Below are 15,712 nucleotides of genomic sequence, written 5' to 3' on the forward strand. Positions count from 1 at the left end.
GCGATGAGTTACAGTTTATAATTGCAGACTTAGTATTAGATTTGGATAAATTGGGAACGGACAAAGTTCTGTGATTTGTTGTCGGAATAGTGTCGACATTAACCTTCTCGATGGAATCGGCGCCTAGCGTCGAACGACAGCGTGACGTTTTCGTTGTACTCACCGCTGTCCTTTGAAAGGTGATTTCAGTGCAGAACTGCTTTACCAGATGGGAGTAATGATGGAAAATCTTGTGGAACAATCGTGCTAGCAGTACTTTTTGGGTCAACTACTGGGCCACTAGGAATTACATCTGTGGCCATTATCGCCGAATCGTTCATCGTCGACGCCGCTATTGGTAGCGAGGTTCTGGGAAAACTAAATCGCTGAGCTGCTTCCGATGATACAATCGGTGGCAACACACTACTAGTTGACACAGCCACGGTTTGTTGAACTGCACCGACTTGATGTTCACTAAGCCACGATTGAACTTTCTCCCGGCTTGCTCTACTGCTCAATTTGCTTCTTCTACTGACTCCTTCTGCATCGTCCGCTTACGCCATAAGCAAATCGTATTTTTGCTTCAGGAATTTTTCCTCTTCTTCCGCTAGCATTTGACGCGTCACCGCTTGAGCCGCCTGTTCCTCTAGAATTCTCTTCATCCGCAATGCCTTTTGCTCCTCCATCATCTTCAGGCTCAATTCAGTTCGTGTGGAATGTCGACTGGCGGACGATCGGTTCATAGACCTCCGCGACTGAGAGGCACCATCACGGTCACGGCCATCACGGTCATCAAACACGGTCTGATAGCAGCCTTAGCAGCTTCAAAGCTGTAATTGTATTTAAGTTCAATTTCATGTTGGTTTACACTTACATTTTCGTGTTTCTTCTATTCGAGTTCACCCGAAACTCGCTCCTTCCAAAATATTCCAGTACCTGTTGTACTACTGTTTAGTTTTTTTTTTTAATTCAACGTGTTTAATTCATGTACATATTAGGCTAAGTTTTAAGTACATGTACTTACATATAGATTTAAGCTTGCTAGAAATTTATCAATTGAACTCAGCCGTACTATTAGATGTAATTGTTTTCTATCTGTAATCTATTAGGGTTAGGATTTAGCTAGTAATAACCAAATTATTGTGGATTCAATTTTACCTAATTAATAGAACTGTTTAACTACTATATACTGCACTAACTGTTTCAATGCTAATTTTAACGCTCATTAGGTTTATTAGGTTTCCAATTCAGTTGAATGGCAAATAAAGGACTTTAATTTGTTGATCTTCACTGCATGTACACGTTGCTAAATTTGCCAGTCATTATTGACAGCCCCGTCATCGCTTTGATTTCCCTAACATGTTGCTGATTGACAAATCTGGGTGACGCGGATCTCACGGATCAGTCAACGAACGAGAATGCCCTGTGGTCTCGTTACAAATACTACGTGGCCCTCCTTAGCCGTGCGGTAAAACGCGCGGCTACAAAGCACAAAGTGCCGGTCTAGGAATTTTTCGGATTGGAAATTGTCTCGACTTCCCTGGGCATAAAAGTATCATCGTGCTAGCCTCATGATATACGAATGCAAAAATGGTAACTTGGCTTAGAAACCTCGCAGTTAATAACTTTGGAAATGCTTAATGAACACTAAGCTGTGAGACGGCTCTGTCCCAGTGTGGGGATGTAATGCCAATAAGAAGTAACAATACTAAATAAAAACATATCACTACCATTTTTCTTACCAATCTTTCCATTCAAAACACAAGAAGAGTGATTCACTGATGGCCACATTTCATGACAATTAGCCAACCGCAAACACATTCCCAAATGACACTTTTCCCACTTTCTAATGGCCACCATCGTGCGCTTAACATCTGGCGCAAAGTGTAGATTACGGGCACTTTGCGATGACACGTCATGTTACATGACCGACCAACGCCTGCCCATACCTATGTTTTCGCGATTGTCTACAGTGTCAACATTCTGCACGAGATCACGAGATCATTATTTCCTTCCAGTCAGCTGTCTCCTATTGGGAGAGACAGAAAAAGCGCTACAAATTGTTATGACTGACTTGGGAACGCCACTTTGCGGTTGAAGCGCTTTTTATACATTTTATACACAAACTTTGTACAGATTTTGCAAGTTTTTCATCTGCCAATCAACTTGACATGAATTCTTCCTGTTTAGCCAAAGAATATGATACGAATGTGATTATATTTGGAAAGCATTTTCGTATCACTAATAAATTATGAAGAATTACAACAATGTATCTTTCATTCCATTCTTACTGTGTAACAATGAAAATTGTACACAAAAGCATTCGCCTGACCTCCAAAGGCGTCCTTTTCTCATTAAGATCAATCATGTAGCCCATTTCGATCTTCATTTGTCCCGGCAGCAAACGGTGGCCGGATGAAAGACGGCACCCGATGAATTGAAAAATGGCATCTGCGTCAACGTTTCGTTCTTCCGCGAATAAATCCGGTGATTGCGCGCGCTTGGAAGAAATTGAATCCGCTGACTGTCGGCCGTGAGTAATTTGCTCTTCCAGTGAACTGCACGCGAACAGCTCGAAGAACCAATCGCGATTAGTATCCGGACCAGTCAGGTGGTGCCGGTAGCCGGTAGGTAAGTCAGCCCGTATTTGTGCCGGCCGCCACCGACGGTTATACATCACGGTTCGTTAGATTTAAACTTCTGCGATGAGATGTTGAGGGAATGCGGTACTTAAAATTTACTTTCACGGAATTAAACATAACTTTAACAAACATAAGACAGTTTACAGCATTGAACAATACTAGAATGCATTAAGAATAGGTTGTATGTGCTTCCGTCGCTATCAAATTTTTATTATAAAGTCTCCTTAATAAAGAAACAAAAAAAAAACTTTTTATTAGATCGGTACATTTTATCATTTTTCGTAACTATTCACACTTTGTTTCGACACCGGAAAATCTCGTATCGCATTCCTTCACAAGAAACCGGTGAGCTGACTGGGAAGGTATTTGCCACTCGTCCGAACGCTATCGATTTGCCGTCTGGCCAAAGATTGATTGTTACAGAGCGACAATGCGGCGGGAGCCCACAATGAAGGAAGCTGGCAACGAAATTGTACCCGGTGTCCGAGTTTGTCACTAATTGGAACAGTAAAGTGTGAAAACCCGCCGATCGTTAGTAGGGGGTGGACTTGTGGGTGGGAACCGCGTGGACGTTGCGCAATTCCGTTTGATTTTTACACCGAGTGAAGGGTACTCAATGTGCGGATGGAGAGCGACGGGATTGTTTAACAGACACTTGAGATAAATGAATTAGACGGTAACTGTGTCGGTGAACGACGAATCGAACAGTTGGTTGACAACTTATGCAAATAATTGAAATTGTATTGTCTTGTGCGCATTTGTTACACTGGTGATAAAGATGTTTATTCAATTTATTGTTGTCTGCTTTAGCATAGCACAGGGTAAGAGTATGCGATATAATCTTGATCTGGGGAACCAAAAAGATAAAAAAAACTCTTGAAAGCCCCAATATTAGAGTAGTTTTACATTTTAAATGTTAAGACCAGATGCTCGAATATTGATTCTGTTGTTTTTGCGAAAATTCGGGAATGACAGTCCAAGACAGTCGAGTTCAAGAAACAGAATTATGGGTACAAATGTTAACACTTTATGAAAGACTGTCCATGAAAAAGTGCCAAAGGCAAAGCGAATAAGTTATGGGCACTGCTCAACTAAATAGTCTGGCCTCAGATCTTTCCGCTTCAACAGCCTTCTGCACTTGTTTTGATTAATATTCACTTCTACATTGTTAGTCCCAAAAAGATTTACTTCAGTCCGAAGAGATGAACAACTACGTAAATTAATTTACTTATGTACTAGTCGACCCGGCAGACGTTGTCCTGCATAGTAGGCGAAAATGTGCGTTCTGAGCTGCCCATGCGAAATTTCCATACGATTCATAATTTTAGTTTTTCACGATTTGCTTAACCCTGCGCGTGATTTTCGCATGAGGAAATATCATATAAACCCGTCGGAAACGATAACGAACATATCTGCTGAAGGAGTGAAGTAAATCCATCCAGCCGTTTTCGAGTTATGCGGATACGAACACAGACCATTTCATTTTTATATATAAGAAGAAGAAGAGAAGAAGATTTAGTTTTCTAGCTGTTCCGTGTGCAATGCCTATTGGATGTATTTCATTCACAAATACTTTACATAACAAGGATTGAATCCAATTTTAAAATTCGAATCTAAACGTTGATAACTCTACAAAACAAAAACAGATTATCCGCCGCACCTTCAACAATGCTTTCAAAGCATCTGTAGCCACTCGTTTAAAAAACGTTTCCTCCTATCTTACAACATAAGCCTTTGCGCATTATTAGACCAGCTATGTATTGTCCGAACAAAGCCACAATTCCAATCATTATTGATTTTCGATCGCCAAAGGAAAGCCAAAACAACAATCGCACGTAGGATCTTGCGTTTTTCGTCAATAGCCAATCGTCAACCGTCGTTTCTCCCATTTTACGCCGTGTTCCCGTCCCGAAGCAGGAAGTAACGAAACTTGTCCAGCCAAGGCATTTCTTTCACTCGTCGCGCACCACTCACACAATTCTTCGTTGGCCGGACCGCACCTTGGCACTTTCGTCGTGCGTGTACCAAGCATGAGCAGTGTGATTGGTTGCTGGCCGGTCAGACGCCTCTAAAAAACCTGTTCACCGCCACAACAAACCAATCGAACTTGACGGCCTCTCCCGGCACTTCCCCGTTGTCTGAATTCGTTGGGGTTTGTTAATCATGAATTGGCGCTGGTGGCCAGAGGACTACATATTTTTACCGAATTCGTTTTTTCTCAGAAACCATCACCGTTTCACACATAATACCGTTGGATAGAGTGGAGTGGTTAAGTGTGTGCAAGAAAAAAGAAGGTGATGCTGCTCAGCGTGAGTCGCAGGTTAGATTGGTCGCCACATCCAGACGTCCTTCACGTCCGGGGGTCACGTGCCTATTTCCATATCAACCGGCCGAAAGCTGAACCAGGGAAAGTCCGTTTCGACGTGATTTTTGATTGGTTATTTTCAGACTACATCAAAGAACTTTTATGTGTCAGGACAAATTTGACCCGTGGAGTTCGGTCCAGTGTGGGATCAACAGCAGCGATAATTTTTCTTTACATTGTGATGTTGACGGCTATGGGATTCTTTAGTACTCCGATATAGCATAACTCAATTTTTATTTTCATTAGTTAAGTTATATCGAAGCAATTTTTTGACGTAAACTACATTCAGGCAATTAAAACTAGTGATTTTAATAATACCCTGGGCTTTGGATTATAATTCTCCACAAATATTGATATATTCTAGGAGAATTGTAATATGTGCTGGTAGGAGTCTACGAACTGGGGGTTGGAATCTACATATTTAAATACACATGAAGAAAGTGGTATAGATTATGAGAATTGAATTGTATGTTCGTATATTCCTATTCGGTTTCCTCAATGACCGACAGGGTGCGTGCTACATGTCGCGGATAGAAGCTAAGGGAGGTGTGGTATAATTCGACTGAATTTATTGAATAAAGAGCCTTTTAATAGTCAGTCAATTGTGCGTAGCCTCCTATTGTGTTGTAACTGAATAATGTCAAAATAGATAATCGATACAGACACCTCCTTTCACAACAATCTATAATTCATTTGAATGTATTCAACATTGGCTCCGTAGCTTAATGTCCTATGCGACATAGTTTTGAAGATACTATTTAGCTGATCCAAGTCTAGCATCATGTACTAGAGAGTTACTTTAGAAGAGACTTCTCATAATTTTATCGTAGTCAACGTTTATGTTAAAAATAAGTTATAAAATGGAGTGCTCATTATTTCCTGCTAGATCAGTTACAAGACAACGTGGACCACATTGAGGAAAAATTATTCAATAAATCGATATTATCGTCGAAAGGCCCAGCTATGCTGTAACCAAATAAATCACTTATTATATAAATCTCTAACTGAAATTAGAAAAAACAAGCTACTTAATTAAATCCGACTGATAATAAATATAACACTACACTAATTTAAGAATCCCATTTAAAAGAACCTCATAAATAATAAAATGACATTTACTAATATCCATTCTCTATCTAACCTATCTAACCCGATCTCAACTATAATAAATTATGATGGAGCTTCGAAATTAAGAAGACTTCGAGCCAACACCAAATGCAGCATGATCCTACTAATATCGTCAGGAATCGGAAGAATCTGAAATCTGGTAAACACTAATTAAAGCTAATAAGTGGTAAGTAAATAGAAAGAATACATACATGGTAAGTGCAAATAACTTATAAATTTATCATATTTTTATTCCATTGCCTAAATATATATATATATATATATATATATATATATATATATATATATATATATATATATATATATATATATATATATATATATATATATATATATATATATATAATCAAGTATTCAACGGAACGTTCGGGTTTTTAAAAAAACCTATTACTCATTATTACATTTGATTTATTGAAAAGAGAAACGATTACACTTTATTGCTAACACTATCACTTCACTGCGTACTCTGTCGAACTGACTGATTGACTGGTCTGTGTCCTGCATTTAATAACTTAAACTGCTGATCGGGCAATCTGGATGTATCGCTGGGTCAGCATGGTTCAAAGTCCGAATAGGTGCTGATGTAAGTAGGGTTATTGACATAACTCCTCCGGGGTGAAAAGGTCGTCCTCGGCCTGTAAATTACTGGTGTTGGTTGTTCCCTTAGCTTCTGGCTTATGTTGTCCTCTTGATGATCGATCTGCTAAAAGGTTGTCCTTTATTTTTCGTTTTTGGGATGGTTTTTTTAATTTTGATAATTATCTTTTTCCTACGAAGACATAGAATAACGATGGTTATGAACATTAGTAAAGTTGAAGATATTCCTCCAAAGATGCTGAATATCCAGGTGTTGCTTCTATATTGTTTAAATTGGATGTGCTCAATTTTCCTCCGGTTTTCGAACAACTGACTTGAGATGAAAGATAAGTTATGTTGCTGTAAAACTGATGTGTTTATTTGTAGTCCAGGGAAGGCTCCGAGAATTTCAGGTGTGTTAATCGTTACTTCGTTGTTTGTAAAGGTGGTGTTCTTTATCCAAATACTACAGTTATGGAAAGAAATGAGGTAGTTTCCATGCAGTGTCCTATTATCTGGACCACAGTTTGATGTGAGAGTTATTTGTTCCGTCTCACTGATCAAAACTTTATCTTCAGAGATCATTTGTGTAAAGCCGTGATATTGCGTGAGTGTATTGCAATGGCTTTGTTGGCCAAAAAATAGGGATTTGACACATCCGGATTCTATAATTCTGATGAATGGATAACGTTGGATGAAATCATTTGGGTTTTCTGTCGAGAAAATATCTTGCCCGGATTTTATGATGTGGGTTGGAATTCCGGTAATTATTGTATTATTCACTAGTAGTGGAGTGATTTGGATAACTTCCGCTTTTGTATCTAATTTTGGGATTCGTAGAATGTACAGCAACATCTCTTGTTTGATGGCGATTTTGGATTCAACGAAATCTAATGCTGCCTCCGGAAATTGTGTTGTAATTCCTTGTTCGTTAATTATGGATTCTATTGCGAAGATCTCTTTTAGTGATAGCAGTTTACTGTTTGCGAGCGATAATCTGGATTTTAAGATGGTATCCTCTATGTCTCTTAGGATATTAAAAGTGGAGTCCATGTAGGCTAGAAGGTTCAGAGCGTCTACTTCCTGAAGTAAAATTTTGTTCATTAAATTGTCCCTTTGGATTATTTCGTTAACGATCCTGGTTATGTCCTCGATGCGTTCGTTGGTTCTTGTGTTGATTTGGATCTGTTGATTATTGTTATCTATTAGCTCGTTCAAGGTACTATTGATGAGTTTAAGGTCGTCTGCATCTGGCGTGCCAGCTATCCATTTGAGTGCCGTTCCGATTGCATCGTATCTCCTAACTCTCCTACTTCTGATTGGTTTTATTTGATAAAACGTATCGAGTAAATCCCTACTTCTCCTAGAGACCAGTTCAAATATTGGAATTTTTGGATCTAATTTTCTTGTTAACGTGTGGAAGTTAAGTACATTCTGTTCTATATTAGTAAGATTTATGGGGTGAACAATTGTTGTAGTTCCAGTCTGTATCCCGCAGTTTCTTAGTTTCAACAAAAGCACTGGATCTGTGTGAAGATTCCTTATTTCCATTTTTGATTCGGCAAGTAGAAAGAGGGCCAGAAAGTGGATGATAATCTGTAATATGTATTTTACGTCTTTAACCGTTTGATTTTATTTTTATTTCTTTTAATATTTCTCTCGTTTTTAAAAGCAAGGATGTTATCGATCATTTAGTAATCTGCATTCGATCATTTAGTAGTTTGTCAATAACTCATTCCAGAGGCTAAATTTTAAAATGTGTTCTATGGTGGACTTTTAGTGCGAAGGTTTTTCTACAACTTTCCTTAACAGGTCGATGTTCGAATTCCACTGCTGAAGGAGTTACGGTGCTAGTTGCTATACTTATACTAAATGATAACAAAATATGCAATCATTTAGTCTAAGTTACTGCTATTAGCGCTATAGCTCCGTTACTAGTGAAATTCAAACAACGAACTGTTAGGCAGAGTTGTAGATAAACCTTTGCACTAGAAGTCCACCATACAACACATTATGGAATTTAGCCTCTGGAATGAGTTATTGAAAAACTACTAAATGATCGAATGCAGATTACTAAATGATCGATAACATCCTTGTTTAAAAGTTCTATGTTTCACATCACAAGCTATAGTTTCTTTGGCGCGGGGATCTCGTTTTGTCCTAATATTTGGGATGACATAAACTGTTTGGTTGTCTTTAATTTCGGGTGGATCTTCTTTATTACAATTTTGTTTTCTTTGTTTAATTTGGGCTTTGTACATATTGATCCTAGCATCCGTAAATAATTTGTTTGCTTTATCAACAATGTCTATTGGGTTGCTATTATTATTATTATTAAAAAGTAGCTCGTTAGGTGTAAAAGATGTGGCAGAATGAACAGAGTTATTATATAAAGCAACTGATAGTTTCATTATTGATTTTGTTCCTAATTTTTCGAATTTATGTTTATTGCTGTTAAAGATTTCAATTATAGTCGAGTGAGCCCTTTCGATCTGACCATTTGCTTCTGATGAAGAAGCATAAGCTAAAGAAGATCCTGTTTGCGTAATAAAATTTCTAAATTGAATTGACTGAAACGTCGTTTCGTGGTCTGTCACAATTAACTTTGGGATACCGAAAGATACAAAGTACTTAGTCAAGGCTTTTTGGACATCGATAAGGTTTTTGTTTTCATGTTGTATAATTGGAGGTGTTTAGTAAATGAATCTATCAAGGAAAGAAAGTTGCATGAATCCATTATAAAAATATCCATATGAACACGTTCCATTGGTTTTTCGGTTATTGGGCGAGGGGAAATTTTTATATTGTACGGCTTACGCTCGTACTTATGAGCATTACAGACACGACAGGAGTTGATGAACATATTGATAAGCTTGCTCATTTTAGGGAAGTAGTAGGACCTTTTCAATTGAGATATCACTTCCGTTATACCTCGGTGTGCTCGCTCGTGTTCGCTAATAATCAATTGATTCTGTCTTTCTTCGTTTTGTACATCTTCAACGAGTTTAGTTGTAAAAACGAAGTGACCTTTTGCATCAAAGTGTTCTTTGAATGCCTCTTGTATTATTAACATAATGGGTTCAGGGCGAGAATGGCGGTTTGCTTACCATTGTGGTGGAGCTTCAGGGATTCGGTAACGTCTTCTTTAGAAAAGTTAGGTTGTGCCACGATCGTTCGTCGATGATTTTGAAAGAGAGTTTCCTTTATTACTGTGGTTATTCCAGATATCCGAAAAATCAGTTGATTTTTATAGTGGTTGACAGGTCGATCTACAAAATGTATATAAAAGTCATTAGAATCATCTCCACTATGTACTGTTTCTAAATCCGCAGATGGTTCATCTATGTTTTGTTCTCCTTGATTGATACCTGAAATGGAAGAATTTGCATTAATATCGATTTCATTTTGGTTGACCTCTAAAGGGCGTCGGCTTAGGGCGTCAGCAACTACGTTTGCGCGTCCTTCTTTATATTTTATGTCATAATCGAAATTTTCTAGGTCTAATCTCCATCTTAGAATTTTGGGGTTTTTTCTGAAGTTTTGATAAAAGTAAGGGGTTTGTGATCAGTAACAAGAGTGAATTTTGCACCGTAGAGATAGTTTTTGTATTTTTGTGTAGCCCATTTAATGGCTAGAGCTTCTTTCTCGTTTGTGGCATATCGTGATTCCGTGTCTGACAATGTTCTGGATCCAAAAGCGATAGGTCTTTCAATTCCTTCTTGCATTTGTGACAGAACTGCACCTAATGCGTGGTCTGACGCATCTGTGGTTAATATAAAGGTTTATCGTATTGTGGATAAGCTAATACTTGATCCGTAGATATGATTTGCTTCAATGTATTGAATGCGTTCACGTAATTCTGGTCTTGGAGGTTTAATACTTCGCCCTTTTTAAATATTTTGTCATATGTCTTGTAATTTTCGAAAAATCTCTGATAAACCGGCGATAGTATCCTGCTAATCCTAGGAATTGTTTAATCTGTGTGTCCGTTTTGGGAATTGGCCAGTTAATAATCTTTTCAATTTTTTCAGGATTTGGTTTCACGCCATCTTCAGAGATGATGTGACCAAGGAATTCTGTTTCTTTCTTTAAAAATTCACACTTGTCAAGTTGTATTTTTAAATTGAATTGTGACAATCTTTTCAAAATCAATGTAAGATTTTTCAAATGTTCCTTCAGGTTCCGTCCAACGATAACAATATCGTCGAGGTACACGTAACATATGGTCCCGATATATTCCTTAAGAATGTTGTTCATGGCCCTCTGGAAAGTGGCCGGGGCGTTTTTTAGACCAAATGGCATTCTAGTGAACTCAAAGTGACCTTTGTCCGTAGAAAATGCCGTTTTCTCCCTGTGGATGGGATCCATTTCGATCTGGTGGAATCCAGATTTGAGGTCCAGTGTTGTGAAATATACAGATTTTCCTAAGTGGTCAAGTATATCTTCTATTTGTGGCATGGGGTATTTATCGTCTATTGTTTTTTCATTTAATTTCCTATAGTCTATAACAACTCGTATTTTGCGTTTTCCAGACGCATCTTTTTTTTGGCACCACCCATATTGGAGAGGAATATGGACTGGATGAATGGGCGATAATACCATTATCAAGCATTTCTTGAATCTGGTCTTCAACATCTTTCCGAAAATGATGAGGATAACGGTAGCTTTAGTGTAAACAGGGGCATCGTTATTGGTTACAATTTTATGTTTTATAGCGGTGGTCGATGATAATTTCTCACCTTTCCGTAATAAAACTTCTTGATTTTCGAAAATCAAGTCCAATAGCTCCGCTTTTTCTAATGGCGATAAGTGCTCTGTTCTAATAATGTCACATATTTCTTCGTTACTCAGTTTTTGCGTAGATTGAATGGGGATCAGGTCTATTGTTTCATAGTTGTTAACTGTAACCTTGAGGCTTGGGAGTTTTGGAAGTTCCTTTTTCGTTGAAATAATATTAATTGTGGTTTTGAAGTTGTCTGCTCTGTATAATCCTGGTTCGACAACTGAGTCTGCATTCAATTTCTGGAACTCTGGAACGAACCAGTCTCCATTGTTTAATGTGTCTACCGTGATCGTGTGGTGGTATACAGGGGTTTTTGAAGGGAAATATTTTAAGAATGTTATCTTTTCTCCATTTATAAGAAGTGTCTCGGATCTGAAATTTAATTTTGCCTCATATCTGGCGAGAGTTTCAGCGCCTAGTATGCCATCGAAAAAATAATGAAATTTATATTCGTAAAACGATAGTGGGGAAGGTGTTTGAAGATATTTAGTTTTCCTTTATGCTTTATAGTTTGGTTTCCCTTGACGTTTTTATAGAAGTGTTGATGGATTTAGGCTGTGGTAAAAAGCCTGGTGAAATGATATTTTTATTAGCGCCAGAGTCAATCAAGAGATTCATAATCCTGTTTGTCTCTGGGTGTTTAATCTTGAGATATGGTAAGTAATTCATGTTTCGTTTTCAGCTCCGTCTGTATTTGAAAATTTACCGAAATTTCTTGTGGTGCTTCATCTTCGGACTCTGAAGTATCAAGTTCTTGGTTGTTTATGAGTTTCCTATTCAGTGTTAAACGGCTCTTAGTGGATTCCGTTTCCATCAGGGTCGATAAAGGGTGTTGTTTTTCTTCTGCAGTCTTGTTTTGTGAATGGGGTTTCTCAAATCTAGGATTCTGTTTGAAATGTTTTGTCTGTTTGGGTTGTTCCGACATGTAGGAGGCTGTTAACTCTTTAGACTTAAATTTGCATAAAATGCGTACGCGTCTTCAATGTCAGTGGGTCTTGCGGCTTGCGCATACCCAAAGTAAGGTTCCTTAAGGCCGGCTATAAAAGCGGCGAGGCCGTCCTCATCTATGAATGTGTTAATGGCCTGCCAATTATCCTTGTATAGTTGTTTTTGCTTCGCTAAGTTTTTTTATGCTTTGCACAATATCTCTTGTTTTCTGGTGATATTTCTGGATTGAAATACCCTCCGTCATTTTATTTTGCCAAAGTTGGCATTTAGATGTAGAAAGCTCTTGTCTGTCCCCAAGAGCGTTAAACAAAATGTCTTTGATATCGTCAAAGTCATTGGGGTTCCCGGCAAGGCAAAGTATGTCTTTCGCCTTACCCGCAATTTTGTTAGTCACAGCAGTGACATACATTTTAAAAAGTGTATCGTCAACGTGTGGCTTCAAAAAGTTTAATGTATTCTCCGCCGTTTGCAACCAAGCAGTCAGCTGTTTGCGGTTACCCTCAAATACTGGGAGTGATTTAATTGTATCCGGTATCTTAAAAAGATAGTCAATGTTCGCCCTCGAGGTTTGTTGCCCTGTGGACGACTCAGCGGATTGTGAGGTGGAAGTGGAAGGTGCTCCGGTTGCATTTCGAATGAATGAGTCGTACTCATTCTGTTTTGCATCGAGTCTATTTATTGCCTGCATCATCGTGTTCAACTGTGCAGCAATTTGATCTAACGGGCTTTCTGTGGCCATGTTAATTTTATCGAAAGAAATATTAAGGTCTTTCAATGGAACGTGTGCGAGATCGGCCGATTCGATTGAATCGTTATCAGAATCGCTGGTGGATTCGAAGGCTGACCGCGTTTTGTTCTTATTCTTCAGTATTTTCCTTGTAACCTGCAAGGCGCTTCTGGCCCTGTTAGGAATTTTAGGCATTAACTGAAACGTTTTTAGAAACACACGTTCTCTAAGAACTCGTGTCGTTTCGCAGAATAGCAATTCTCTCGGAACTTTGCTAATTCTGTTTGGGGAGCGGCTTCTCTAAGAACTGCTGCTAACCCGACGATAAATTGAATTGTCGAACGTGTTACTTCTCTCTAAGAACGAGTAATCGCGCGCGATCAATTTTAATTTTATCGCGATGAAATTCAACTTCCTCTAAGGACGGTTCAACTTCAATACGGTAAATGAAATTGGATGATATTTATTCGTATTTCACTAAGAACATGCGAGGTAGATAAAATCACAAGTTTCGCTTACCTGTTACAATCGTGGGGGATCGCGGTTCTCTGTTGTCCGTGGCGTGCGGTGAAGTCTCGACTCCTAGCACACTCTCGATGACGCTGGATGCTTTCACTATTAAAGTAATCGCGGACCTACTTTAATTCGGATTTACGAATCCGAACTTTTACACTGTTTTTCACGCACTTCGAACAGATACCGGACGGCTGCGCCAATCAAGTATTCAAAAAACCTATTACTCATTATTACATTTGATTTATTGAAAAGAGAAACGATTACACTTTATTGCTAACACTATCACTTCACTGCGTACTCTGTCGAACTGACTGATTGACTGGTCTGTGTCCTGCATTTAATAACTTAAACTGCTGATCGGGCAATCTGGATGTATCGCTGGGTCAGCATGGTTCAAAGTCCGAATAGGTGCTGATGTAAGTAGGGTTATTGACATAACTATACATATATATATATATATATATATATATATATATATATATCATATGTGTTTACTTTGTAAATGATAACCATACTTTGTTTACATACATGCACATTTGTGAAAAAATGTACATATGTTTCTGTGAGTTTGTGTGTATATTATATCAAAACAATAACCTAAAAATTGATTTAGGAAATAGGTGGAAAATTATGCTGAAGTGTTGTTTAGGATGGTTACTGAGAAGTGCAAATATAGTTGATGTTAAAATTGATGTAGCGGTGTTGGCAGTCATGGGTCTACATTAAGTGAATCGACTCATCATTAAACACACGACTGCAATAGGTATATGTTCAACAAAATCGTAAGCAGTGACTTATTTACTTATGAATACTATGTTTGCACTACGGCCTGAATAACATGTTATTCAAATTATCGACAAAGAAATCTCATCAAGATAGCCGAATAACATGTTACAAGGCCCTAGTGTGAACATAGTATAAGTCGTGACGTGAATTTGGAAAGGTTGAACGGAATTATGAACAAAGATGGTGCCGACGATTTAGTAATTTGGTTTTGACAGTTTGGTGATTTTTCGGTGACTCGTTTCTGATGCTGGTTTCCTGCTTAAGGGAGTTAAGATAGTGGAGAAGTTGTGAATGTGAAGAAAGAACGATACGGTGATAGTGACCGCAATAATTTTTGGTGATCATGATGACTATGTTAACATTAACGTAATGATAGTAGGTGAATATGATGCATGATTTCATTGCTTATACTGAGTGAAATGATTCGTAGTTGCAGAAAAACTTATATACTTTTGTAAAGGTAAAGAAGAAGAAAAGAGTGATGTTGATATTAGTAATGGTAGTTTGACAATACTAAGCGCTTATAATGATGGGGGTGGGCTGTTATACAAATCCTTGTTTTCATCAACACGGCCCACAACAGTGACCACATGAGCAACATCGCTTAGGAACGTCTGTGTGATGATGAAAAACGGGAGGCTCATAGCTCACCACAAAAAAAACTACATTCAGGCAATTAAAACTAGTGATTTTCATAATAAACCACTTATGAAACGAGACGAGATAGACTATTTTGTATTTCATAAGAGACGGATAAATTTTCATTACCTGCTCTCCTCTTTTTCATAAGCGCTCTTATGAAAAATGTATGTTACTTTGTGTGAAAAAATCTTATGACGTGTGCACATCAAGAAATCAACATGGCTACCTATAAACATTTGCTGTTACACTTGCCGATTTCTGCTCCAATTTTAAACACATTCAGAGGTAAATCAATGTATTTTAATTGAATGTATATTGTATATTAATAATCACTGTTAATATAATACTCAGATTGTGGAATCGGAACGGTGGATCTCATAAACTACAGAGAGCACCAGTTTATTGAAGCCCTGTCACAAATCGGCGTCAAATGGAGGTTCGGCCTGTTCTCCATGTTAGGGGCGGCTGATCATCGTCCGAGTGCCAGCGAGGGACTCTAAGTGAAACTGTGCACCATGGTCCTCCGGAAATTTAGGGGGTTTGGTGGCAGGCCCTGCAAGCCAGCTTAAAAAAAAACAAAAGCAACGATTAATCAACAAGAGAGTACGGACCGGAACCAT

This window comes from Armigeres subalbatus, chromosome 3 (genome assembly GCF_024139115.2).
Source record: "Armigeres subalbatus isolate Guangzhou_Male chromosome 3, GZ_Asu_2, whole genome shotgun sequence".
Lineage (NCBI taxonomy): Eukaryota > Metazoa > Arthropoda > Insecta > Diptera > Culicidae > Armigeres > Armigeres subalbatus.